At 38.8% G+C, this 25642-nt stretch overlaps 1 pseudogene across 1 annotated transcript; it reads right to left on the bottom strand.

Moving 5' to 3' along the window:
* Window positions 1–8476: 8476 nt before the first annotated feature.
* LOC308511239 (proteasome maturation protein-like) lies at window positions 8477–8906 on the bottom strand (annotated as a pseudogene). The gene has a single exon. The product of its transcript is annotated as a proteasome maturation protein-like (transcript).
* Window positions 8907–25642: the final 16736 nt, after the last annotated feature.

The following is a 25642-nucleotide window of genomic DNA, read 5'->3' as shown; positions in this document are numbered from 1 at the left end:
ATTCAAGTGAGAAAAAATGGTGGGGTTTGAATAGGTAATATAAGGCCTTAATGGCAATATTGTTCAGGAGAAAGACAGAAGCCTACACAAACATTGTCATATTTATAAATTCAAACTGAACTTTATTTATTATTGCATTTTATAAGAGAAGTAATATGCTATAAAGTTACTCAAGAATTGGGAGATTTGTGAAATTCTTTGGACATGTTCTTCACTATTTTCCGTAGTCATTTTTTTTAACCTTTGCATTTAATAGAATGAATTATGATTATCTATTCATCTGCTTGTCTTCTTAATCCCACTGTGAGCTCTTTTATGATTGAGAGCCTATCAAATTAATCTTCATTCTACAGCAGTTAGCACAGTACCTGCTCAATAAATTATGGTAGGGACTCAAATGCTTATTTAGTCACTGGAATGAATATATAAATAAGTGAATGAGATACTAAGAGGAGAGCCTTTGTTCAGTTGCAAACATAACATTCATGCACAAATAAAAATATAATAATTTAAACGTATACATTTTTTATTGATTTCAGAGAGCAAGGAAGAGAGAGAAAGATGGAAACATCAATGATGAGAGCGAATCATCAATCAGCTGCCTCCTGCACATTCCCCACTAGGGATCGAACTGGCAACCCGGGCATATGCCCTGATCAGGAATCAAACCAGTGACCTCTTGGTTCCTGGGTCCATGCTCAACCACTGAGCCACACCTGGCCGGGCAAAAAATATAAAATTTTTAAAGGGAGGTTTGATTTAGTAGGAAAGCATTTTAGACTTTTCCAGGAAAGGATTTTGGCTGTTTCTTAAACCAAAAAAATATATTTGTAAGATACTTTATTTTTGCTGTGTGGATCTCAACCAAATAAATGACTACTTAGAAAAATTCTGCTTCTGACAACAAGTATATTAAAAAAAGATAGATCAAGAAAAATTAGTTGCATGCTTCTGGAAATACAAATGTGCCATATAAATATTCAGTTCAGAAATGTTTGAGTGTAAAACAGAATATGTCAAAATATATTCATTCCAAATTAATTAGAATATATATATATATATATATATATATATATATATATATATGTTATTTTTTCAGTTGCTTTCTAATTAGGTATTTTATTTACTTATTATTTGAAAACTGAAAGTTATTTTCAATAAAGTCTAAATACCTATAGATGTAAGGCCATACCTCAATCCCTGTGTGAAAGCTTTGGTATTTGAAGTTGTAACTGGTTTTGGATATCTTCTCTCTTGACTATTTTACTCTGATTCTTAACTGAAGTAGAACAGACTCTTTTTCCCCCTGTCCCTGCCCAGTGTGACTATAATTAAACTGAACAAACTAAATTCTGCTACCTCAGCAGCCAACTCATGGGGATCTGACACCATTAAAAAGAAGTTAGACTGTATTAAGAGCTACAAATATGACTCTGCCCTCTTTAGAAATTGAGTTGCTGGTGTGGAACATCATTGAATGCATCTTAATAATAATTTATTATTATTAACTATCTTCTATGTAGAATTCAAGGAATGACCTAGTGTATTGCCTTGGAAACAAATACATAATGCTGAATTTATTTTATCTTCCTCTGAATGCCACTAATTTAACTAGAATAAAAAAATAGCACTGAGATCCACTAAATAATTATGTCTATTTGGTGTTTTCCAAAAAGATATGTGTGTACTGATTAAAGCAGAGAGATGACAAAGGGGTCATTTTGTTCTTAAGTCATCCAATATACTCTCTATTTTATAAAGAACAAAGAGGTCACAAGACATTTCTTATAAATCAAAAAGAAAATTTGTCTTCAGAGTTAATTAACAGATCCTCTTAAGTAAAAAAAAAAAAAATCTTATATATGAGTAAATTGTATCTACCATTTACTGAGCTAGAATTTACCTACACTAATAAAAGAGAAAAATGGTAATTGGCATACGGCGCTACCCTTTTCATTGGCTAATCAGGACTATATGCAAATTAACTGCCAACTAAGATGGCGGCTAATTTGCATATGTAGGCACAATGCAGGGAGGCGAAAGGGAAAGCAGGAAGAAGCCCCCTGCCACTGACAGTGATTGGAAACCCAGGGGGGAGCTAAGAGCTGGGGGGCAGGGCAAAGGCGGCCGCCTTTGCCCTGCCCCCCAGCCATGATTGGAGAATCAGGCACCTTTGCCACCCTGGCCAGTGATAACAGGAAGTAGGGGTGAAGCCAGCGATGGGAGCTGGGCACGGTTGAAGCCGGCAGTCCCGGGAGCTAGGGGTCCCTTGCCTGGGCCTAAAGCAGAGCCCACGATCGCGGGGCCACTGCAGCTGCGGGTCCCCGCTTCCCGGGCCAGACGCCTCAGCCAGAGGAGTCCTGCAGGGGCAGGGGTGGAGCCTGCACTATCACGGTGCCCCCCGCTGCCGCTGCGGGTCCACGCTGCCCGGGCCAGACGCCTAGGCCAGAGGCATTAGGCCTGGGCAAGGGGACCATCATATCCCCCCAATCCCCGGCTCCGCCCCCCACCCAGTCCTGATGCCTCTGGCCCAGGCATCAGGCCTGGGCAGGGGACCCCCAGCCCCCCGCCCAGGCCTGATGCCTCGGCCAGAGGAGTTGACCCTCATCACCCTCCGATCACCAATCACCGGATCAGCCCCTTGACCAGGCCTGAGGCCTCCGGCAGAGGTGTCAGGCCTGGGCAGGGGATCCCCAGCTCCCCGCGGTTGCAGGCTCTGCCCCTGCCCAGGCCTAACGCCTCGACCCCCAGCTCCCCGCGGTTGCAGGCTCCACCCCTGCCCAGGCCTAATGCCTCTGGCCGAGGTGTCCAGCCTGGGCAACGGGGACCCGCAGCGGCAGCAGCGCCGCGATCTCCTGGTTCAGAGGCATCAGGCTCAGGCGGGGGGTCGAGCAAGCGATCAGAGGGAGATGGGGGTCCCCTGCCCAGGCATGATTCCTGGGCCAGAGGCCTCAGGCCTGGGCGGGGGTCAGAGCCAGTGATCGGGGGGAGATGGGGGTCCCCTGTCCAAGCCTGACACCTCTGGTGGAGGCGTCAGGCCTGGGCAAGGGGCCGATCAGGTGATCGGAGGGTGATGGGGGTCTACGCCTCTGGCCGAGGCATCAGGCCTGGGCAAGGGGAAGAGCCAGCAATCGGAGGGGTCTGGGGGTCCCCTGCCCAGGCCTGACGCCTGGGCCAGAGGCATCAGGCCTGGGCTGGGGGCAGAACCAGTGATGGGGGGAAATGAGGGTCCCGGCCTAGGCAAGGGGCCGATCCTGTGATTGGAGGGTGATGGGGGTCAATGCCTGAGGGCTCCCAGTATGTGAGAGGGGGCAGGCTGGGCTGAGGGACACCCCCCCCACACACACACACACACAGTGCACGAATTTCATGCACCTGGCCCCTAGTATATATATATATACAATCCCAGGGACCATTAAGGTGGAACAACCAGAACGACCAGTTGCTATGTTGTATGACATGCACTGACTATGAGGGGGCAGGTGCTCAATGCAGGAGCTGCCCCCTGGTGCTCAGTGTGCTCCCACAGCAGGAGTGCTGCTTAGCCAGAAGCCAGGCTCATGGCTGGCAAGCACAGCGATGGTGACAGGAGCCTCTCCCTCCATGGCAACACCAAGGAGCAGTGAGCCAAACAGTAAGGAGAGAGCAGGTGGGCAGTAGAAGCAAGTAGGTGGATGGTAAGGAGCAAGCAGGCTGGCGGTTAGGAGAGAGGGGTCCCGGATTGCAAGAGGGCACAGGCCAGGCTGAGGGACCACCCCCCCCACACACATGAATTTCATGCATCGGGCTTCTATTATGTGTGTGTGTGTATAATATTTTTATTGATTATATATATATATTTTTTTAAAATATATTTTTATTGATTTCAGAGAAGGGAGAAGGGGAGAGAGATAGAAACAAAAATTATGAGAGAGAATCATTGATCAACTCTCTCCTGCACACTGACCAGAATTGAACCTGGAACCCTTCAGTCTGCAGGCCAATGCTCTACCCATGAGCCAAACCAGCTAGGGCCTTCTAACTATATTTTGAATATATTATGATAAAAAGATATTTTGAGTAAGTAAAATATTGTTGAGTGCTGCTTCTGAAATTGTTCATTGCATTAACATTTTTACATTTTAATAGAAACAGTCAGTCACAAAGGAAATGACTTATCAAGGCAATCTATATTATTTGAATTCCCAAACCAAATAACCATGATTTCTTTTCTACCAAGCTTTACAATATAATTAGCATGAGATACCTCATGTGTTCCTCAGCCTTTTTCACAGTCTTAGAGCCTTCCAGATATGATGATAATTAAATATGAATTAGAAGCACTAGACACTGTTCAGAGATTTTATTGAAATAGCCAGAAAGAATATTGCTCTGCATCTCTCCTCAAGAAAATGACCCAGCTGATCTACAGAAATCATGCCTGCATATGACACTTCTAAATAGTCTGCATTCTAATATCTGTCACCTGTGGATCAGTTAAAGCCACTTTACCTTATATAGATTTATTTTTACTTCTGCCATAAAGAGTAAAGAGGCTTTACTCATATAATGCAATTGCTAGTAAAATAAATTTATGGAACAGTAGAAGAAAGCTAAGACATTAATGAAGCAAATTATGATAAGGGAAGGTAAACATATACTCAAATTAATTCCAGAAAATAAACAAACTCAAATTACAATTAGAGAATTAAAATTGCATCAAGCTTAGAATTAAAAATGAGGTGAAATGCAAGCTTTTGAAGCTTACATAAAATACAAAAGAATAAAACTAATAAAGATATATAGTGAGAAAGATGTGAAAAATAGAAGAGAGATATCGGAAATACACAGACAGTTATTATTTCTTGTGAAGACATCAAAGAAATACAACAGAAATAGCAATTAAAACCCCCAAAGAAATAACTTTTCATAGGCTGAAAAGGTGAAAGACTGTATGCTAATGTTCTCAATATACAATTAAACAGTGAATTAATTATAGTCTTCCCAGAAATGAGGAAAACACCATAAACTGAAATGACAAGATTTGGCCAAAACTACACTTAAAACATATTCATATCTTTGAAATAATTTTACTATTAACCTAGAATAAATGAATAGAAATAAGCAATAAATTATATAAACTAAATAAAAGACAAACTTTACAAAAAAATTATGGAGTGTATAATAATAAAAGCAGAAATGAATGGACTTGATAAGAGAAAAAATTAGAGCATATTAATAAACATAAGAGCTATTTCGTCTTTCCTTTTTAAATCAGAGAAATTGAAAATCCTATTAAAAAGTGGAGGAAATCTAAATATTAAACAAAATGACTGAAATCAACCAAAACATACATTACATTGTTTTCTAATGATATGTGCAAATTTATGATACTATATTCTGAAAATTTTACAAATGCAAATAGGCAAAAGAATAGAAAATGTGAAAAAAATACAATGACCTAAATTACTTTATTATGACAAAATTACTTTCAAATACATTTTATCAAACTTTTCAAGGTTGGGTTCTTTCAAAGTTTCAAAAGAGCAGATTCTTTCCATTAATTTCAATTTGTTATGTTGGAGAATGAGTTCCAATGTGTTATATAAACCTACCCTAACACAATACAATTTTATAATGATCACTTAAAAAAAAGATTTCAGAACAATCTCAAATTATAAATGGCAAAATCATAAAGTAAGCCCCAAGAGAACATTATGAATAGTTGTATGTTGATATATAGGCGAACTAGATGAAAAAGACAGACACCTTTAAACATGCAAGCTACCAAAACAGACCAAATAAATAAAATAAAAGAACTAGAAAATCTAAATAGACTAATAAAAACTGCAGAGATGAATCACTAGTCAAAAAACTTTCAACACTTAAAGTCCTAACCTTGATGGTTGTGTTGCAGGAGGAATTAATGGACCAGATTTCCCAGATAGGAGTGGGAATGAGGTTCTTGAGATATCTTCAGAAAATGAATTTTCTAAGATTTGCACGGGAGGATGGGATGTGAAAGAAGGATTTATTTGCACGGAAATTACTACATTTCTAGGGTTCCAAAGTCCCCTGTCCTTTACACCAGTTCTGCAAAAGGTGAAGCTGGGAGTTCAGCAGAGCCAGAAACAAGGCCAGTGTCCAGTTTCCCTTCTATGTTTCAGTCTGATGTGGTTCAGCATCCAAGCTAATTAAAGTCCATTGGTTCATGTGTGGAGTCTAACATGGCTGTGCACCATGCAGGCACACGGGAGAGCATCCCCCTGTCACAGGAGAGCCAGGAACCTGGTGTGTGTGAGAGAAAAGAGGAGGAACTTCCTTTGGAAGTTTGAATATTCAGGTTTCCAGAGCTTGCAGTGGTCACACCCACTCTGGCCACTGACTGGTTTTCAGGTGTGATTGATGGGCAGTCGGGTAGGCACCTTCCCATGATACTCTTACCTTACTGGCCATGCATCTATACTGCCTGTGTCTAGTTCCTTCCCCCATCAATCAGCAGGGAACAGACTCAGAGAGTCTTAAATGCAGCTCTTTTGCAAAGCTGTATAAATGGCATGTCTATATTTAGTCTTCCCTTTCCTCCTTTCCCGTTAAATAATAATCAGGTCATTACAGCGGCATCAGTTGCACTGGCAAATTCTACCAAACATTTAAAGGAAAATAAATGTTAATTCTTTAGAAAATCTTCTAGGAACTAGAACAGGAAGAAATACTTGCCAACTCATTCTATGAAGGTAAAATTACTCTGATACCAAAACTAGAAACATATTTAAAAAGTGCAATAAAAGACCAATATATCTTATTAATATAGATGCTGAAATCATAAAAAATATACTAACAAACCAAATATAGCAGTATATAAAAGAATTGAACACCATGATCAAGCAGAATTTACCCCAAATATGTAAAGTTCATGTTATATATGAAAATCAATTTATGTAAAACACCATATAAATAGAATATAGGCAAAAGCTACATAATCATCTTAATAGAAACAGAAAAAAGCATTTGAGAAAAATTCAACACCTCTTCATGTTAAAAATCATTTAAATTAGAATTAAAACATGATGGAGGGCATTTGAAAAACTCACAGTTAACATTACACTTAATGGTGAAAAAAATGAATGTTTTCCCCCTAAATTCCAGAACAAGATATAGATGTCTGCTTTTCCCACTTATCTTAATAATACACTGGAAGTGATAATACACTGTACAAAGTTATGCAAAAATAAGATAATACACTTCCAGACTAAAAGGAAGGAGTGAAAGTGTATCTATTTGCAGATTTAATGATCTTATATATAGAAAACCCTAAAGGATCCATACAAAAACTTGCAAAGCTAATAAGCAAGTTCAGCAAATTGGCAGAGCACAGAATTCACATGTAAATATTAGTTGTATTTCTGTGGAATAGCAATGAAAAAACCAAAAAAAAATTTAAGGAATCAAACTCATTTACAACAGCATTGAAAATAATAAAATACTCAAGAATACTTTTAAACAAGGAGGTGTTAGGAGCTCAGTTGAGCTGGAAGGTGCTGATCTATCAGGTGTCAGAGTAGCCAATGAAAGCAATAAGCCAAAATGGAATAGTAAAATCTTTAATCACATATGCACTGTGATGATATAAAACCTCAGAAAACACTAACACTCCTCTGTTACATTCCCCTTCCCATGGAATGGCACACTGATCAAGGCTCAGGTGGTTCTGCACAGACATGTGTGATCTCACTCTTGAGGGAGCTCCAAACATAAGGCTCCTGCTGGCTTATGGACCCAGGGGCAATGGGAAGGAAGAGACAGAAAGCTAGGAGTGAAAATATTCTTAGTACTGAAATCAGAATGAGAAAGAGTGCCTTCAAGGTTTTCTTGTTCTCCCCCTAATAAAGAGACCTTGACAGAAATACCTGAAGAAACCTTTGCCAAAGGCTTAATTCAGATAAAGAGAGACCTAGATGTTATGAGATTGCAATACACTGAGAACACCTAGAAGAGCTTGAAAGGCAAGAGAGACCTGAGTCACTGACTGAAACTTTTCTCAGAGCCTGTAATTGATTGGCTGTGCCAAGTCTGGGTGGGCAGCATTCCCCTTATGAGGCCTGCCTGTTTAAACCTATGTAATTGTTTATGGTAGGGCCTGAAAAATCACACAATGGCTTTGACCACTTAGAATGTTTCAGAGTTATGCAGTGAAAATGTTGTATCTTAAATCAGCGAGTGAGATACATGACGCTTTAATGAGCCAATTAATTAGGAGTCATTTATTGCACGCAGCCCAGAGGAAGGTGTTTCTTCCAAATCTCTGAGCAAAGTCACACAGGAAATTTTTCGTATTTATACCTTTTAAGCTTCTTTGTCAGCAGATTTTACAAAGAACTCTGTGTGAGTTATTGTGTTTTTTTCTCCATGTATCAGTACTTTTAATGTTGTATACATAAAGTTATAGTAAAAAGACAAGGTGTACCCCCTCCATTTCCATGGCCAGCTCACTGCATTACAGTAAACCAAGTTTATATTCCACCATCAAGTGTGGTTCTCCCATCTCATTAGTTCATTTGTGATGGGTCATTAAGAATATCTTCAAATCCAATAGTCTCATCATTACCCCTCAAAATATCCAATGAAAGGTTTGAACTTGGAAGAAATGGAAGATGTTGAACCTGTTGCACTGCCTTGAATTCCATTTGCAATTTTAGTGGAGCAAATAGACCCTGGATGTTTCTCAGTGTGGAAAAATTCATTTTATCTTGGTTGAGCTAGAAATTTTTTTATAATAATTCAAGAGGATGACTGGGCAAAATTTCATTTTTCACACAAGAAAAAACCTTTTGAAGAACATCATGACTTTCAAAAGGTCCACTTGCTGATAGTTCAGTAACTAGAATACTGTCCTTTAGCTGAGATCCAAGTCCTCTGGTATTCATCTTTAGCTCACTCTGCAAACAGCTCTCAAGCCCAGTCTGTGTGAGTTATTGTGACAGACAGTTTGTAATCTTGGATACATAAAGAACAAACATTTGGAGAAACAACCAAGATGGCAGCATAGGTAAACACCTGTGGTTGCTGCCTCTCACAACCACATCAAAACTACAACTAAAGGACAAAACAGATATCATCCAGAACCACGGGAAAGCTGGCTGAGAGGAAGCTCTACAACTAGAAGGAAAGAAAAAAGCGCATTGAGACTGGTAGGAGGTTCGGAGGTGTGGAGGTGCGGAGGCGCATGTGAAACAGGCTGGCAACTAGGTGCACTGTTGCCTTTTTCAATCTGGAGAGAGACAGAAGCTCCCAACTGCTCTGAACTCCAGTTCTAGGTGAGACTCTGGGGACCCAGACTCATACAGGGAGAAACTGGACTATCTGGCATTGGGCCAGAACACGAGGGCAGCTTTCTCTCAGAGGTGCTCACAGTGATCATTGTTCCTGCATGGGGCTGTGGGACACAGAGACCTGGGGACCCCTCTGGGGCATGGCTGACTGGCAGCTATTGCTGTTTGCTCCACCCTAGTGATTCCCTGAGACGCCCCCACCCACCCAATTTACAACCCCACCCAAGCTGTGAGCAAAGGCTATTGCATATGAATGGCATGTCCTTTTGCAACCTAAAACCTAACAAACTGCAGCTGGGTCAGAGAGCTCCAAAGCTTCCAAAAGAAGGCTTAAGGCCCAGCAGCAGCAGCCTGCATTGCTTCACAACTGGGCCTCATCTGGGCACATCCAAACCCCAAAGAAAGAGGAAGAATCTGCAGATCTCTCTGTAGCTCCTGCTGGGTGGCCTCAGGCAGTGGCTGACTTTGCACCTCCTTGGAGATCCAAGTGCCAGTGTACCCGGTGGTCAGTATGAGACCATACCAGATTACAACTCTTCACATCCATAAGCAACACACTCAAGGGGAAGACTCAGTGAGCACCAAAGCCCCACTGAAACAAGTCCTGCCACATAAGGATGTCTCCAGCACAGCAGTTCTACCATTGTCGACACAGCTGATCCTCACAGCCAATTGGCCTGGAGGTCAATTCCTCCCAGTAATACCAACAGCAATTAAGGCTTAACTACAACAAGACTGTGCACACAGCCCACAAAGAGTGCACCAAGAGTGTCCACCTCTAGTAATTGGGGAGGCTGAGCCACTGGGCCCTATAGGATACCTAGCACACAAAGCCACTCTATCAACACAGGGAAACAGCTAAAATGCGAAGACAAAGAAACATGTTACAAATGAAAGAAATTGAGGAAAGAAAACTACTGAATATAAAGTTCAAAACCACGATTATAAGGTTACTCAAGAATATTCTAGAAACCTCTGAGAAACTTAGTGAGACCCTCAAGGATATGAAAAAGGACCAATCAGAAATTAAGCGTACAGTGACAGAAATAAAGAATAATATACAGAGATCCAACAGCAAACTAGATGATCCCAAGAATCAAGTCAAAGATTTGAAATACGAAGAAGCAAAAAAACACCCAACCAGGAAAACAAAAAGAAAAAATAATCCAAATATATGAAGATAGCATAAGGAGCCTCTGGGACAACTTCAAGAGTATCAACATCTGAATTATGGGGGTACCAGAAGAAGAGAGGGAGCAAGATATTGAAAACCTATTTGAAGAAATAATGACAGAAAACTTCCCCTACCTGGTGAAAGAAATAGACTTACAAGTCCAGGAAGAGCAGGGAACCCCAAACAAGAGGAATCCAAAGAGGACCACACCAAGACACATCATAATTAAAACACCAAGGGCAAAAGACAAAGAGAGAATCTTAAAAGAAACAAGAGAAAAACAGTTAGTTACCTACAAGGGAGTATCCATATGACTGTCAGCTTATTTCTCAACAGAAACTATGCAGGCCAAAAGGGAGTAGCAAGAAATATTCAAAGTGATGAATAGCAAGAACCTACAACCAAGATTACCCAGCAAAGCTATCATTTAGAATTGTAGGTCAGATAAAGAGCTTCACAGATAAGAAAAAGCTAAAGGAGTTCATCACCACCAAACCAGTATTATATGAAATACTGAAGGGTATTATTTAAGAAGAGGAAGAAGAAGAAAAAGGTAAAGATAAAAATTATGAACACCAAAGTGACAACAAATACATATCTATCAACAAGTGAATCTAAAAATCAAGTGAATAAAAAATCTGATGAACAGAATAAACTGGTGAATATAATAGAATCAGGGGCACAGAAAGGGAGTGGACTGACAACTCTCGGGGGGGGGGGGAGATGTGGGAAGAGATTGGACAAAAATCTTATACCTATGGACGAGGACAGTGGGGGGGGGTAAGTTCATGGGGTGGGGTTGGAACCAGGTGGAGGGGAACTATGTGGGGGGAAAAAGAGGAACTGTAATAATCTGAGCAATAAAGATTTATTTTTAAAAAAAGAACAAACATTTGGCATAAAAATATGGGAATTATTATCAGTATTAGTCCATTACGTTAGATGGCTAGCTTGCTGGTCAGACAGTTAAGTTTTTATCTTTTTATATTATTCAAACTAAAACAGTTATTCTACAGAATAAGAGACTGTCAGAGGGAAGGTAGGGGAGGGTGGGGGTAAGGGGGAGAGATCAACCAAAGGATTTGTATGCATGCATATAAGCCCAACCAATGGACACAGACAACAGGGGGTGAGGGCATGAATGGGGGTCGGGGGGTAATGGGGGGATAAAGACACATACGTAATACCTTAATCAATAAAGAAATAAAAAAGAAACTGTCTAAAAATGGCAGAGTTTACAGAACAAGGGACTATCTAACAATAGCAGAGAATTTCAAACAGCAGTTTTTATACAAGATGGAGGTTACTATGCTTCAAAAGCAACAAAACCTTGTCGAAATCAGTTAAAGAAGAGCTAAAGAAATGGAAAACCACCAGGTGTTCATAGGTTAGAAGAATGATATTATTCACATGATACCAATCAGCAATTCATCTACAGATCTAGTAGGGTTCCTGCCAAAATTCCAAATTCTATATTTTTTTCAGAAATGAGAAGCAGATGCTAACATTCAAAAGAATTGCCAGGGACCCCGAAAGCCAAAACAACTTTGAAAAGAACAAAGTTGGAGGATTCCCATTTCCTGATTTCAAAATTTAATACAAAACTAACCAAAACAGTGTGGTATTGGTAAGGATAGACATATAAATCAATAATAAATAATTGAGAGTCTATAAAAATGAACATTCTATCTATGGTCAATTTATTTATGACAATAGTGTTCAATAAGAAAAGAATATGGTAGTCTTCAACAAATGGTACTGGGATAACTGGATAGTCACATGCAAAATAATGAATTTGGACACCTAACTACATAAATAAAATAATTTAAAAATGATCAGACATAAATTAAGAACAGAAATTATAAAACTCAAGAAAAAACACAGGTGCAAATCTTTAAAATCTTTGTTTAGGCAATGATTTCTTAAATATGATACCCAAAACAGAAGCAATAAAAAAGGAATTGAATTTCACCCAAATTAAAAATATTTATGTACCAAAGCACACTATTAGGAACATGAAAAGACAGCCTACAAAATGAGAGTAAATATTTGCTAATTATACATCTGAAAAGGATCTTTTTTTCTAGAATATGCAACAATAAATGCAAACAACCCAAGTAAAAATTTGCAAAGGACATAAATAAGCATTTCTCCAAAGGAGATTTACAAATGTTCAACAATTACAGAAAAATCTACCAGGGGCATGTTTACTAGATCCAAATAATTAGTTGGTTTGGTAGGGAAATGCAAATCAAAACCACAGTGAGATACCATTTCATAGCCTCTCAAATTTTTTTTTAATCACAATAATTAACATTTGCTGGTGAGTATGTATAGAAACAGAAACCCTAATACAGTACCTTATTCTTGGGGATGTAAAATTGTGCAGCTGCTATTGAAAGGAGTTTAACAGGTGCTTAAAAAGTTAAATGTAGCCATAACCATAAGCCATAAAAATTAAACATAGCCATAGCACCCAAAAATTCAGGTTTCTAGTTATATACCCAAGAGAATTGAAAAATATATCTTCCCACAAAAATTTGAATATGAATATTCATGACAGCACTATTTATAATAGCTAAAAGTATAAATAACCTAAATGTTCATCAACTCATTAATGGATAAACAAAATGGCATATCCATAAAATGGAGTATTATTCAGCCATAAAAGAATGAGTTACTGATAAAAATCACAATAAGAATGAACCTTGAAAACATTATGCTAACTGAAAGAAGCCAGACACAAAGGGCCATGAATTTTATAATTCAACTAGAGGCCCGGTGCATGGAATTTGTCCATGGGGGGTGGGTTCCCTCAGCCCAGCCTGCACGCTCTCCAATCCGGGACCCCTCGGGGGATAGCCAACTGCCCGAAGATTGGGCCTAAGCCAGCAGTCGGACATCCCTCTCACAATCCAGGACCACTGGCTCCTAACTGCTCACCTGCCTGCCTGATCGCCCCTAACTGCCCCCCCTTGCCAGCCTGGTCACCCCTTACTGCCCCCCTGCCTGCTTGGTTGTCCCTCACTGCCCCCCTCTGCCATCCTGGTTGCCGAAAACTGCCCCTCCTGTGGACCTGGTCGCCCCACGCAGCCTGCTGCTCAGGTTTTTGGTTGCCCCTCACTGCCCCCCCCGCCATCCTGGTCGCCTCCAACTGCCCCCCTTGCAGGCCTGGTTGCCCCACACAGCCTGCTGTTTGGTTGTTTTGTCACCCCTTACTACCCCCCCTGCTGGCCTGGTTGCCCCACACAGCCTGCTGCTCAGTTGTTTGGTCGCCCCTCACTAACCCCTCTGCCAGCCTAGTTGCCCCACACAGCCTGCTGCTCAGTCATTTGGTTGTCCTTCACTAATTCCCCTACTGGCCTAGTTGCCCTACGCAGCCTGTTCGGTCATCCATTTGGTTGTGATGGTTGCTTAGGCTTTTATTACTATAGATTTATGTGAAATGTGAGTGAATTGGAGTTCCAGTGACACTGACTCTCACTGTGATTGAAGACTTTCTTATATAAATATTTATTTGCTGAATGCCCTATAGACAATTTCTAGAGAGCTTAAATGTCTGTTGTATTTTAAAAATATATATATTTGTATTGATTTCAGAGAGGAAGGGAGAGGGAGAGAGAGATAGAAACATCAGTGATGAGAGAGAATCATTGATCGAGTTGTCTCCTGCATGCCCCACACTGGGGATTGAGCCCCCAACCCAGGCAATGTCTATTGTATTACAATTTTTATCAATTCTGGAACTTCTCTCTGGTGAGCAGGTCTTCAAAGCTTCTCACTCCACCATTTCCGAAGTGGATACCCTATGGACATTGTATAATAAATTTAAATTCAGATTAAGAATGCATTAATTAATTTAATCTTTGCTGTTTTCACATGTTCTACATTTGATACATAGAGATGTTTATATAATCAACTAAATAAGAATATTTTTCACATATCATAATACAAAATATATGATTTACTAGAAAAAAATAGAATACTGTTTGTGTAGCATTGTGTTTAAAGACTAAAAATACTCATAAGTGAAACAAGCTTACATTTTTATTCTTCAAATTTATCTTAAAAGAGGAAAGTATGAGAATATGTAACAAATAAGTTTCCTGGCATGTATAGATTCCAATTTTCATGTTTAATTGTATCAAGGTACACCAATAATCTGGTGCCTTTTTAATTCTTTTATGGATATGCCCAGAAGCAAACTCAGAATATGTAACATTTCCCATATAATGTAGAAAATAATCATCATTGAAAGTTTTACTTTACTAGTTGTGGAGTATAACTGAATTCCTTGAAGATATCCAGAAAATATGTGGGAGAACCAGTATTAAAACTGCTATTTTTTGATCCCCAATCTAACCTTTCCCTCATAACATATACTGTTCCCTGAATGTGCCAAATAGTATAAAGTTAAAATAATTTTAAAATTCAGTAGAACTACCATTCCTTTCTGATTTCTAATGTGGTTATCTCATACTGAATAAAATATAGAGAATACATTGTACACCTGAAACCAATATAATTTTGTATGCCAACTATACTTTAATTAAAAAGAATATGTTTGATATCAGTGAACTACTGTCAATACTACTGTTCATGTTATCAAGTGCTTTAAGATCTGGCTTATGGTAGGACTTCACTTCCCCTGCCCCTGAGGTTATAAAGCCACATGACTTGCTGTGGCTAATCAAATATGAATGGACATGACACATGTCACTATTAAGCTGAAAATCAACTCTCCAGCCCAGTTCTTCCTTTACTGCAGCAATTGTGAAAGCATATGTTGAGGAGTATCTCTGTTAGAATAAGTCCTGAGTAATTACAATGAACAAGAGCCCTTGGCAGTTCACACTGTACTATGAATGAAAAATAAATTTTTGTGGTTTTATGTACTAAGATTTTGAGATAATTTTTTACTGCAGCAAATTCTAACTTATCTTGATAAGTAGGGTTGATATTTATATATATGCAAATGAATTCCTGCTCTTGCATCTATCAACACACATACACACATATTATATATATATATATATATATATATATAACAATTACATAACTATAATGGTCTAGCTATGACTATATAGTTACAACTATGTAACTATAACAACACACACACACACACACACACACACACAGTCTTCCATTTGGGTTGAATCTCACCGCCTCTTAGTTTTCAGATCAGGTACCACTTTCTGCAATTTAGGCTAGGTACCTGTTCTATGTACCCCACTCAAGCATTTATACACTGTATATTGCATTTGTTTACTTATACTTAACAAACCATGTTGTCAAACTATGAGCTAAATTAGGATTATGACTTTGTCTGCCTGTTCAATACATAACAATGTCTGGTATTGGCATTGATTGGATTCATGTTTTAATCCAAACAATGATGTTTGTGATAAATGTGTTGTATAAATTAGGTAACTGCCAGTAGGAGGCACTGTTCTCATTAATTATTTATAAAATCTAACATAAAAACATAAAGTAGAAAGTCTAATCTTGTAAGACATATTTTAATCTGATTTCCTCTACAAATTCTGTTTTTGTCATGCATAATTCAGTATGAGCTCCTATAAAAAGAAGCTTTGACAAAAATGGCATTCCATAGATACTTCCTGGAAGGATTTAAACCTATTAATTACTCTCTTTTTAAAAAAAGTTTTTAAAATTGATTTAAGAGCAAGGAAGGGAGAGAGAGAGAGTGAGCTATAGAAACATCAATGATGAGAGAGAATCATTGATTTGCTGTCTCCTGCACGCCCCCTATTAGGGATTGAGCCCACAACCTAGGCATGTGCTGTGACCAGGAATCAAATTGTGACCTCCTGGTTCAAGGGTCAACCCTCAACTACTGAGCCACACTGGCTGGGCACCCTCTTTTTAAATAATGTAAAGTCATATCCTTAATACATTTTGAACTTTGTTTCCAGGATTTGGTAACAATTACATCATGAAGAAGGATTTCAGATGACATTCTACCATTATGACAGATAGTTTGATTAAGGTATTCAAACATAAAAGAGTACAGTGAAGTCAACTCCTTGAACTGCATAGCACTTCCAGACAGCAGACATTAATTGGGGGAAATGTCTTTGTGCATTTAAAAAAAAATGCTTATTCAATTTCTCTCAAAAAATACTTGACAGTTTCCCCAAGGACCAATTGTTTTGAAATCCACATCCAGAAGAACTTTCTAAATGCATCCTAGCTAAGTTTGAAGAGGAAGAGAATCTCTTGTTAATGAAAATCATATTTTCAGCCATGTGCTAATTAAACACCCTGCCTGAAATATATAAGTATTTCTTTGGGTGATTTACTAGGTAAATGTTTTGAAATGTTGTCAGGGAGCAGGGAGCACTGGAAGAAGATTAAATTTTCTGTTCAAGTGGCTATATGACATCAAATTATCTAGATAACAGTGAAAATTCCATAAGTTACCCATAATCGCCTTCAGCTAACAAAAATTATGTTTACTGTGAATATTAATTTCTCAATAAGTCTATAAATGTAATTGGTGCAACCACTGTGGAAAACAGTATGGAGGCTCCTCAAATAATTAAAAATAGCACTACTATATGATGCAGTAATTTTACTTCTGGGTATATATTCAGAAGGAAACAAAATCACTAATTCAAAGAGATATCTGCATCCCCATGTTCATTTCAGCATCATTTGTAATTGCCAAGATATGGAAACAACCTGTGTCCATTAACAGATGCATGGATAAAGAAAATTAACATATATATAATTCAGCCATTAAAAAAGGAAATCCTACCATTTGTGACAACATGCATGGTCCTTGAGGGTATTATGCTAAGGGAAATAAGTCAGACAAAGAAAAACCAATACTGCATAATCTTACATATGTGTGGAATCTAAAAAAAACAACCTACAAAGTCATAGAAACAGAGAACAGATTACTTATCAGAAGTGGGTGGTGCAGGTGGGGGAAATGGATAAAGGTTATTAAAAAGCACAATCTTCCAATTATAGAATAAATAAATCCTGGGGATACAATGTACAGAATGTACAGCATGTCAACTACAGTTAGCAATAGTGGTTTGCATATTTAAAAGTTGCTGAGAGAGTATATCTTAAGAGTTCTCATCACAAGAAAAAATATTGTAACGATGTGAGGTGTTGGATGTTAATTAAACGTATTATAATAATTTCACATATATACATATATCAAATTATTATCTTATACAACTTAAAGTTAAACAATGTTATATGCTAATTGTATCACAATAAGCTGGAAATTTATATATAAATGATTGATAAGTCTACAACTCCAAACTCAATTATTTAATGTACAGTTTTCTTAGATTATTATGTAGAATCATAGAATATACGTGTAGTAATAAACCTTAAAGAGTTCCTAGAATTGTCCCTTCCTATTTTTTTCCTTCCTTTTTTTCTTCACCTCAACCCTTTACTCGTTCTTTTATTTCAAACATTTAGCATGATTGTTTCTGCTATGCATTCCCATATTATCTTGCTTTTTATCTTTATTAAGGTAGCTCTAATGGCAGCTTTAAAATTTAGTCATTTCTGTAAGTTCAAAATATAAATCAAGGACTTAGATGTCAGGTGTTTTTTTGTTTTGTTTTGTTTTTAAATACTCACCCAAGGATTAAAAATAAATTGTTTTTTCCATTGATTTTTGGAGTGAATGGAAGAGAGAGGGAAAGACAGAGAGAAACACATCCATTGGTTGCCTCCTGCATGCACCTCGACTAAGGCAAAGGCCAGGAGGAGCCTGCATCTGAGGTACATGTCCTTGCATGGAACGATACCCGGGATCCTTCAGTACACAGGCTCTATCCACTGAGCGAAACTGGCTAGGGCGATGTCAGGTTCTAATGTTTAATTGTGATTGCTTATTTGATCATCTCCCCAACTAGTTTGTAAGATCCAGTAGCACAATGACACTGTCATGCATGCAGTTATTTATAAATTAGGTTTGATTGTGTGTTAGCTTACTAGGGCTGCCATAAGGTAGTATCACAGACATGGTGGCTTAAACAACAAAGTTTATTTTCCCACAATTCTGGAGTTCAGAAGTCTAACATCAAGGAGTCTGCAGGGTTGGTTTCATAGGCCTTTCTCCTTGGCTTGTTAATGGTCATCTCCTTGTGCCTTACCTCTGTACATTTCAGTGTCTGAATCTCTTTTTATATAAAACAGCTAGAGGCCCGGTGCATGAAAATTCATGCACTGGAGGGGGGGGGGGTCCCTCAGCCTGGCCTTCCCCCTCTCACAGTCCAGGAGGCCTCAGGGGTGGGAGGTGACCGGCGATCAGGGGAAGTTGATGCCCCCATCACACCTCTGCTGCTGCCACGGCCGGCAGCACAAGCCTTGGCCAGCCCTGGTTACCTGAGCCTCAGGCGGCCCTGGGTGGCTGGGCAGCTGCCATCCGAGGCTTGCCTGCACCTCGGGCTGGTCCTGGGCAGCTGGGGGGCTTATGAGACTGGGCACCACCATCTTGTGGCTGTGGGCATTGCCATCTTTGAGGGTGGGACAGTCAATTAGCATATTCCCTCCTTATTGGCTGTGGGCACCACCATCTTTGAGGGTGGGGAAGTCAATTAGCATATTCTCTCCTTATTGGCTGTGGGTGCTGCCATCTTTGCAATGGCATAAGGGTCAATTAGCATATTTTCTCTTTATTAGTTAGGATATTTATATCAATTGAGGGTCCACCTTAATGACCCCATCTTAACCAAATTATCACTTTAAAAATCCTGTCTTCAGTCCTAGCAGGTTTGGCTCTATGGATAGAGCATAGGCCTACAGACTGAAGGATTCTGAGTTTAATTACAGCCAAGGCACATGCCTGGGTTGCGGGCATGATCCTCAGTAGGGGACGTGCAGGAGGTAGCTGATCAATGATTCTCATCATTGACGTTTCTATCTCTCTCTCCCTCTCCCTTCCTCTCTGAAATCAATAAAAAATATATATATATATTTTTTTATATATATATTTTATTGATTTTTTACAGAGAGGAAGGGAGAGAGATAGAGAGTTAGAAACATCGATGAGAGAGAAACATCGATCAGCTGCCTCCTGCACATCTCCCACTGGGGATATGCCCGCAACCCAGGTACATGCCCTTGACCGGAATCGAACCTGGGACCTTTCAGTCCGCAGGCCGACGCTCTATCCACTGAGCCAAACCGGTTTCAGCAAAATATATATATTTTAAAAAATCCTGTCTTCAAATAGAGTCACATTCTGAGGTAATGGAGGTTAGAATTAAAACATGTATTTTGGAGAAGAGAGGAACAAATCAGCTCATAACAGACTGCATGAAAGAAACAGGCGGGAAAAAAGGTTTATCTGGGTGAAATTTTGGAGAAAAAACCATGGATCTAGTTCATTCTCTTCATTATAAAGATTAAAAAAAGCTCACTGTCTTATTTGACTCTCAAAATGAAACTTTGATGAAAACAAAGCAGATATTCTGGATAATAAAGAAAATGAGGTCCAGGATGTGTTATGACCTACCCACAGAAAAGATTATGTTGTCATATTTAGCAGGTCTTTTGTCTATTCATTAAAAAACATATTCAAAATAGTAGAATGGCCATCTCAAATATAAAAGTAAAATATGTAAACTACAGTTTACTTTTTTCAATCTTAACAAATATAAAAGATGCAGATCTTTTTTTTTAATTTTAATTACATACTACCTTGTATTTTACCTTTACTTTATTTCAATGTAATGCTAACATTCCGACCAGACTCATAATATTTTATTGAGATATAGATGACAGATAACATTGTGTAAGTTTAAGGTATACATCATTAATTTAACATATTTATGTTGCAAAACGAGTACCACTGTAGCATTAGCTAACACCTCCATCACACATCACAAATACTCATAACATTAATACAGTGGTCCTCAAAATATGGTCCTTATACAAGCAACACTAACATCACTATGTAATTAGAAACTTTGTAGGTCGGACTAGGAGTATGTGACTTAAAAAGCCCTTCAGAAGATTCTGATACTCATCCATGATAAAGTTTGAGAACCTGTCATTAAAAAAATAACACTATTGAGTTTATTGAGGTGACATTGGTTACTAAAATTATATAGGTTTCAGCTATACAATCTATAATAATAAAAGTGTAATATGTTAATTAGACCAGACAGCCAAACGACCTTCCTGATGTCCTTCTGGATGAAGCTGAGGCAGCAGGGGCGGAGGCAGAGGTGGTTAGGGGCAATCAGCCAGGCAGGCAGGTGAGCAGTTAGGGGCTATCAGGCAGGCAGGCAAGTGGTTAGGGCCAATGAGGCAGGCAGGCAGAGTGGTTAGGGGTGATCAGGCAGGCAGGCAGGTGAGTGATTAGGAGCCAGTGGTCCTGGGTTGTGAGAGGGATGTCTGACTGCCGGTTTAAGGATCGGGCCTAAACTGGCAGTTGGACATCTCCTGAGGGGTCCCAGATTGCAAGAGGGTGCAGGCCGTGCTGAGGGACCGCCCCCCCCATGCACAAATTTCATGCACCAGACCTCTAGTGCTATAATAACATCATTTGTATATTGTATTGTGTGTTCATTACCCAAAGTCAAGTCTCCTTCTATCATCATTTATCCCTCCTTTACCCTCTCCTACCTTCCCACACTTCCTTTCCCTCTGGTAATCACCATATTGTTGTCTATGTCTGCCAGTTCTTTTTTTTGCTTCACCTTTTCACCCAGCCATCCAAACCCCTGCCCTCTGACAGCTGTCAGTCTGTTCTCTGTATCTGTGAATCGGTTTCTATTTTTTTGTTATTTTGTTCATTATATTTCACATATAAGTGAAATCATATAGTACTTGTAATGCTCTGACTGGTTCATTTCACTGAGCTTAATACTCTCCAGATCCATCCATGCTGTCACAAAAGGTAATATTTTCTTTTTTTGTGGACGATTAATATTCCTTTGTGTAAATGTACTACAGATTTTTTTATTCACTCATTTATTGATGGGCATTTGGGCTCCTTCCAAATCTTGGTGAGTGTAAATAATGCTGCAATGAACATAGGGGTGCATATATTATTTCAAATTAGTCACTAATCAGCAGAGCAATGCAAATTAAAACCATGATGAGATAACACCTCACACTTGTCAGAATGGCTATCATCAATATATCAGCAAACAACAAGTGTTGGCTAGGATGTGGAGAAAAGGGAACCCTAGTACAGTGTTGGTGGTAATGCAGATTGGTGCAGCCACTGTGGAAAGCAGCATGGAGTTTCCTCAAAAAATTAAAAATGGAACTGACTTATGACCAAGTGATCCCACTTCTGGGACTATATCCAAAGAAACCCAAGAACCTCTCTTTTAATGAAAATGAATTTATTGTGATGTTGCCTTTTTCTCCTAATAGAATAGCATTTCTCTCTCTTCCAACCCCAACCATCCTTTAAAGACCAACTTATATAGTATATGTGTATATGCATATGTATATATTATGTAGTATAATTTCTTTCAGATAATCATTGTGATCTATTGAAACTGGCCTTGTCAAAATGCTATAGTCTACTCCAACTTTGCTTCTCAGATTAAAAAAAAAAGAAGAACATTTATAGGGTCTACATACTCCTGAATAGACTGTTTAGCCCTTGAAGGACATTGGCTGCTATTGCTGCCCATCTCACATAGCAAAACCATTCTTTTGGTCAAATTTCTGGTTTCTTAGGGTTTTGTATTTATTCTAGTATGTGGAAGTCCTGGGTATAGAAATGCTTAATAAGTTCTTTTTCTCTCCCTCTCCCTCTCCTTCTCATTCTCTCTCTCCTTCTCCATCTCCCTCTCCTTCTCCATCTCCTTCTATGTCTTCCCCTCCCTCTCTATCTCCACCCCTTTCCCTCACTCCCTCCTCTCTTCCACTCTCTCCCTGTTGATTTACTGGGGTGGGATGTAAAACTGGCACCCTTATGCAGAGGGCAGGGAGAGACAAAGAAAAAGCAGATCACTCCAGATTGGCAGGTAGGAATGTTTTTTGTTACATTATCATTATTATTATTATTATTATTATTATAGCATTGGTAATTAACATTATATATCTGTGTTATATAATGTTAATGTCTGTGTCCACTATTATGTGCTAACCATCAAAAGTCTAGTTTCCTTCCATTACCATATATTTGACCCCTTTTACCCCCTCTCCTCTGGTAATCACCATTCTGTTTATTTATGAATTTTTTATGGTTTTTGTTAGTTTATTTTTTCTTCTATATCCCACATATGAGTGAAACCATACAGTGTTTGTCCTTTTCTGTCCGTTTTAATAAGCAAGGGGACTTACAACACTTGTGTAGGCACCTGCATAAACAATAGTTTTCTGCACCCACCCACTACATCTTAAAAGTTTATACAGTGCCTTAACTGAATTCAGTTATGTACACAGGGGATCTACACTGTGTTCATTTATGCACATAAGAGGCCTTCACTGTGTTTAGTCATGTACCCAATCTATATTGTCTCAGCACCTTACTGCTACAGTCTCGGGCTATATCCTAGAGCAGTAATAGCCAACCTTTTGAGCTCGGCGTGTCAGCATTTTGAAAAACCCTAACTTAACTCTGGTGCTGTGTCACATATATAAATTTTTTGGTATTTGCAACCATAGTAAAACAAAGATTTATATTTTTGATATTTATTGTATATATTTAAATGCCATTTAACAAAGAAAAATCAACCACAAAAATGAGTTCGCATGTCACCTCTGACACGCATGTCATAGGTTCGTCATCACTGTCCTAGAGGCAGCGTCTGGGAGTGGGAAAGGAAAGTGGAGCACACATTCCAGAGAAGGGGGATGAGAACATGGGGTGGGGGGGCCTCCAATTGCCAGGTCCATTTCAAGGGTCAAAATGGTAGCCACATCTTCTTTTAAAAAATATTTTTATTGATTTCTGAGAGGAAGAGAGAAGGGCAGATAGAAACATCAGTGATGAGAGAGAATCATTGATCAGCTGCCTCCTGCACGCCCCCTACTGGAGACTAAGTCTGCAACCCAGGCATATGCCCTTGACCAAAATCAAACCCAGGACCCTTCAGAACATAGGCCAACACTCTAGTCACTGAGCCAAGCCATTTAGGGAAGCTCTAGAGGTTTTAACACTGGAAATGGCAGAGTAAGGAATTTCAAAATTCTGTCCATTCACTAAAGCAACAATTAAACTGGCAGAAACTTACAGAATCTCCTTTTTTTAGAACTCTGTATTCTAACTAAAAACTTACAACCAATGGAATGCTAAGTGAAAAAAGAATCTCCTACATCTCAGTAAGAGATAATTGTGACATTTTAACTCATCTGCTATCACTCATCACTTCCTAGTTTGGTGGAGACCTGGGGAGGGAGGATTGCGTTCCCGGGACAGATTGCTGGTGCAGAGAGGCAAAGCAAACCTTGCTCCCAAAGAATTGTGATGGTGGTTATTTTTTTATCTGTCTGCCAAATTTCTAAGAGGTTGGCAGAGAAGTTTGCTTTTGTTTCTCTCCTGCCTTGGAACTTTCTTTGAGCTGGAGCAATCTCCCACATAGCATTTATTGAAAACATTTAAAGGCACATATACCAGATATAGCTACCTGGGACAAGCGATAAAAATGATACAGCAACCCACAAACCAAAAAACTTGGGGAGGGAGAGTCAGGGGATGGAGATACATGGAGAAATAAGGGCTTTTAAAAGCTCCCACATACACCAAAGAGTTTCAAAAACCATGCACATGACTAGGACTGAACATTACCTGAGAAGATCCTAAGCTTCCACTTCCGGGTAAATTTCATGCTCTGTGACAACTGAAAGTGAAGGCTACGGCAGAGATGTAAAGGGACGGGTCAGGATAATCATTTCTCTATTATTAGCTGACCAGTAAGCCAAAAGCTATTCAAACTGGAGCACAAAGAAAAAAAAAAAGAATAAATTAACAAGTGTTCAGTACCTTTTAAGATAATATTAAGCAATCTAATATGAATAAAATTATAGTCCACAAAGAAAGGGAATGACTTTGATGATGACAGTTTATAAAATGTAAAAATAAAATGAAATAAAAATTGCACAAAAGAAGTGTTGGATCATGACAAGTTAAATGGTATACTCTTAATTGAAGGTAGACTGTGATGATTAGACAGCTCAAGATGATTATTATAAAGCCTAAAACAATAAATGATGAGATAAAAATAATACAACAGAAGAGGTTACGTGAAATGCTATAAACAAAGAGAAAATGAGAAAGGAATAAAACCAATAAAGGAAAATTGAAGAGAAATAAAACAAATAAGTAAGCTTAAAACCAACATTTTAACACCTAACTGATCCTGTTAATGTTAATGGTTCATAAATACATATGCAGTCTACAAGAAACTCAGGCAAAGATTTAAAATAAAAGGATGGAGCCCCAGCCTGTTTGGCTCAGTGGATAGAATATTGGCCCTTGGACTGGTTTGATTCAGGTCAAGGGTATTTAACTTGGTTGCAGGCTCTATCCCCTCCTCTGTACGGACTCCTGCAGGAGGCAACCAATCAATGTGTCTCTCTCATATCGATGTTTCTTTCCATCTGTCACTCCCCCTCCCCTCCACTCTCTCTAAAAATCAATAGAAAAGTATCCTTGGGTGAGGATTAATAAATAAATAAATAAATAAATAAATAAATAAATAAATAAATAAAAAATATATATAGCATGAAATTACAGATTTACTAATCACAAAAGGGCAGAAATGGATTAGACTTCAATACAAAGAGCATTGATAGGGACAAAGAGGGACACTTCATAATGATAAAGGGAGTAATTTATAAATAAGATATATATTTTAAATATATGATTTTATTTATTTCAGAGAGGAAGAAAGAGGAAGAGAGAGAGGGAGAGAGAGAAACATCAATGATGAGAGAGAATAATTGATCGGTTGCCTCCTGCATGCCCCCTTCTGGGGATCAAGCCTGCAACCCAGGGCATGTGTCCTGACTGGGAATTGAACCATGACCTCCTGATTCACGGGTCGATACTTAAGCACTGAGCTATGCCAGTCAAGCAATAAGATATTTTTAAAAACTAAAAGAATGTACTTAATAACAGAGTTTAAAATTAACACAGGATAAGTTGATAGAACTGAAAGAAAAAATGGAGCAGTCCACATTTATATTT

This window comes from Myotis nattereri, assembly GCF_964212035.1.
Source record: "Myotis nattereri genome assembly, chromosome: X".
NCBI lineage: Eukaryota > Metazoa > Chordata > Mammalia > Chiroptera > Vespertilionidae > Myotis > Myotis nattereri.
Note: the sequence above shows the minus strand (reverse complement) of the source record. Positions and strands in the feature narration are given on the sequence as shown.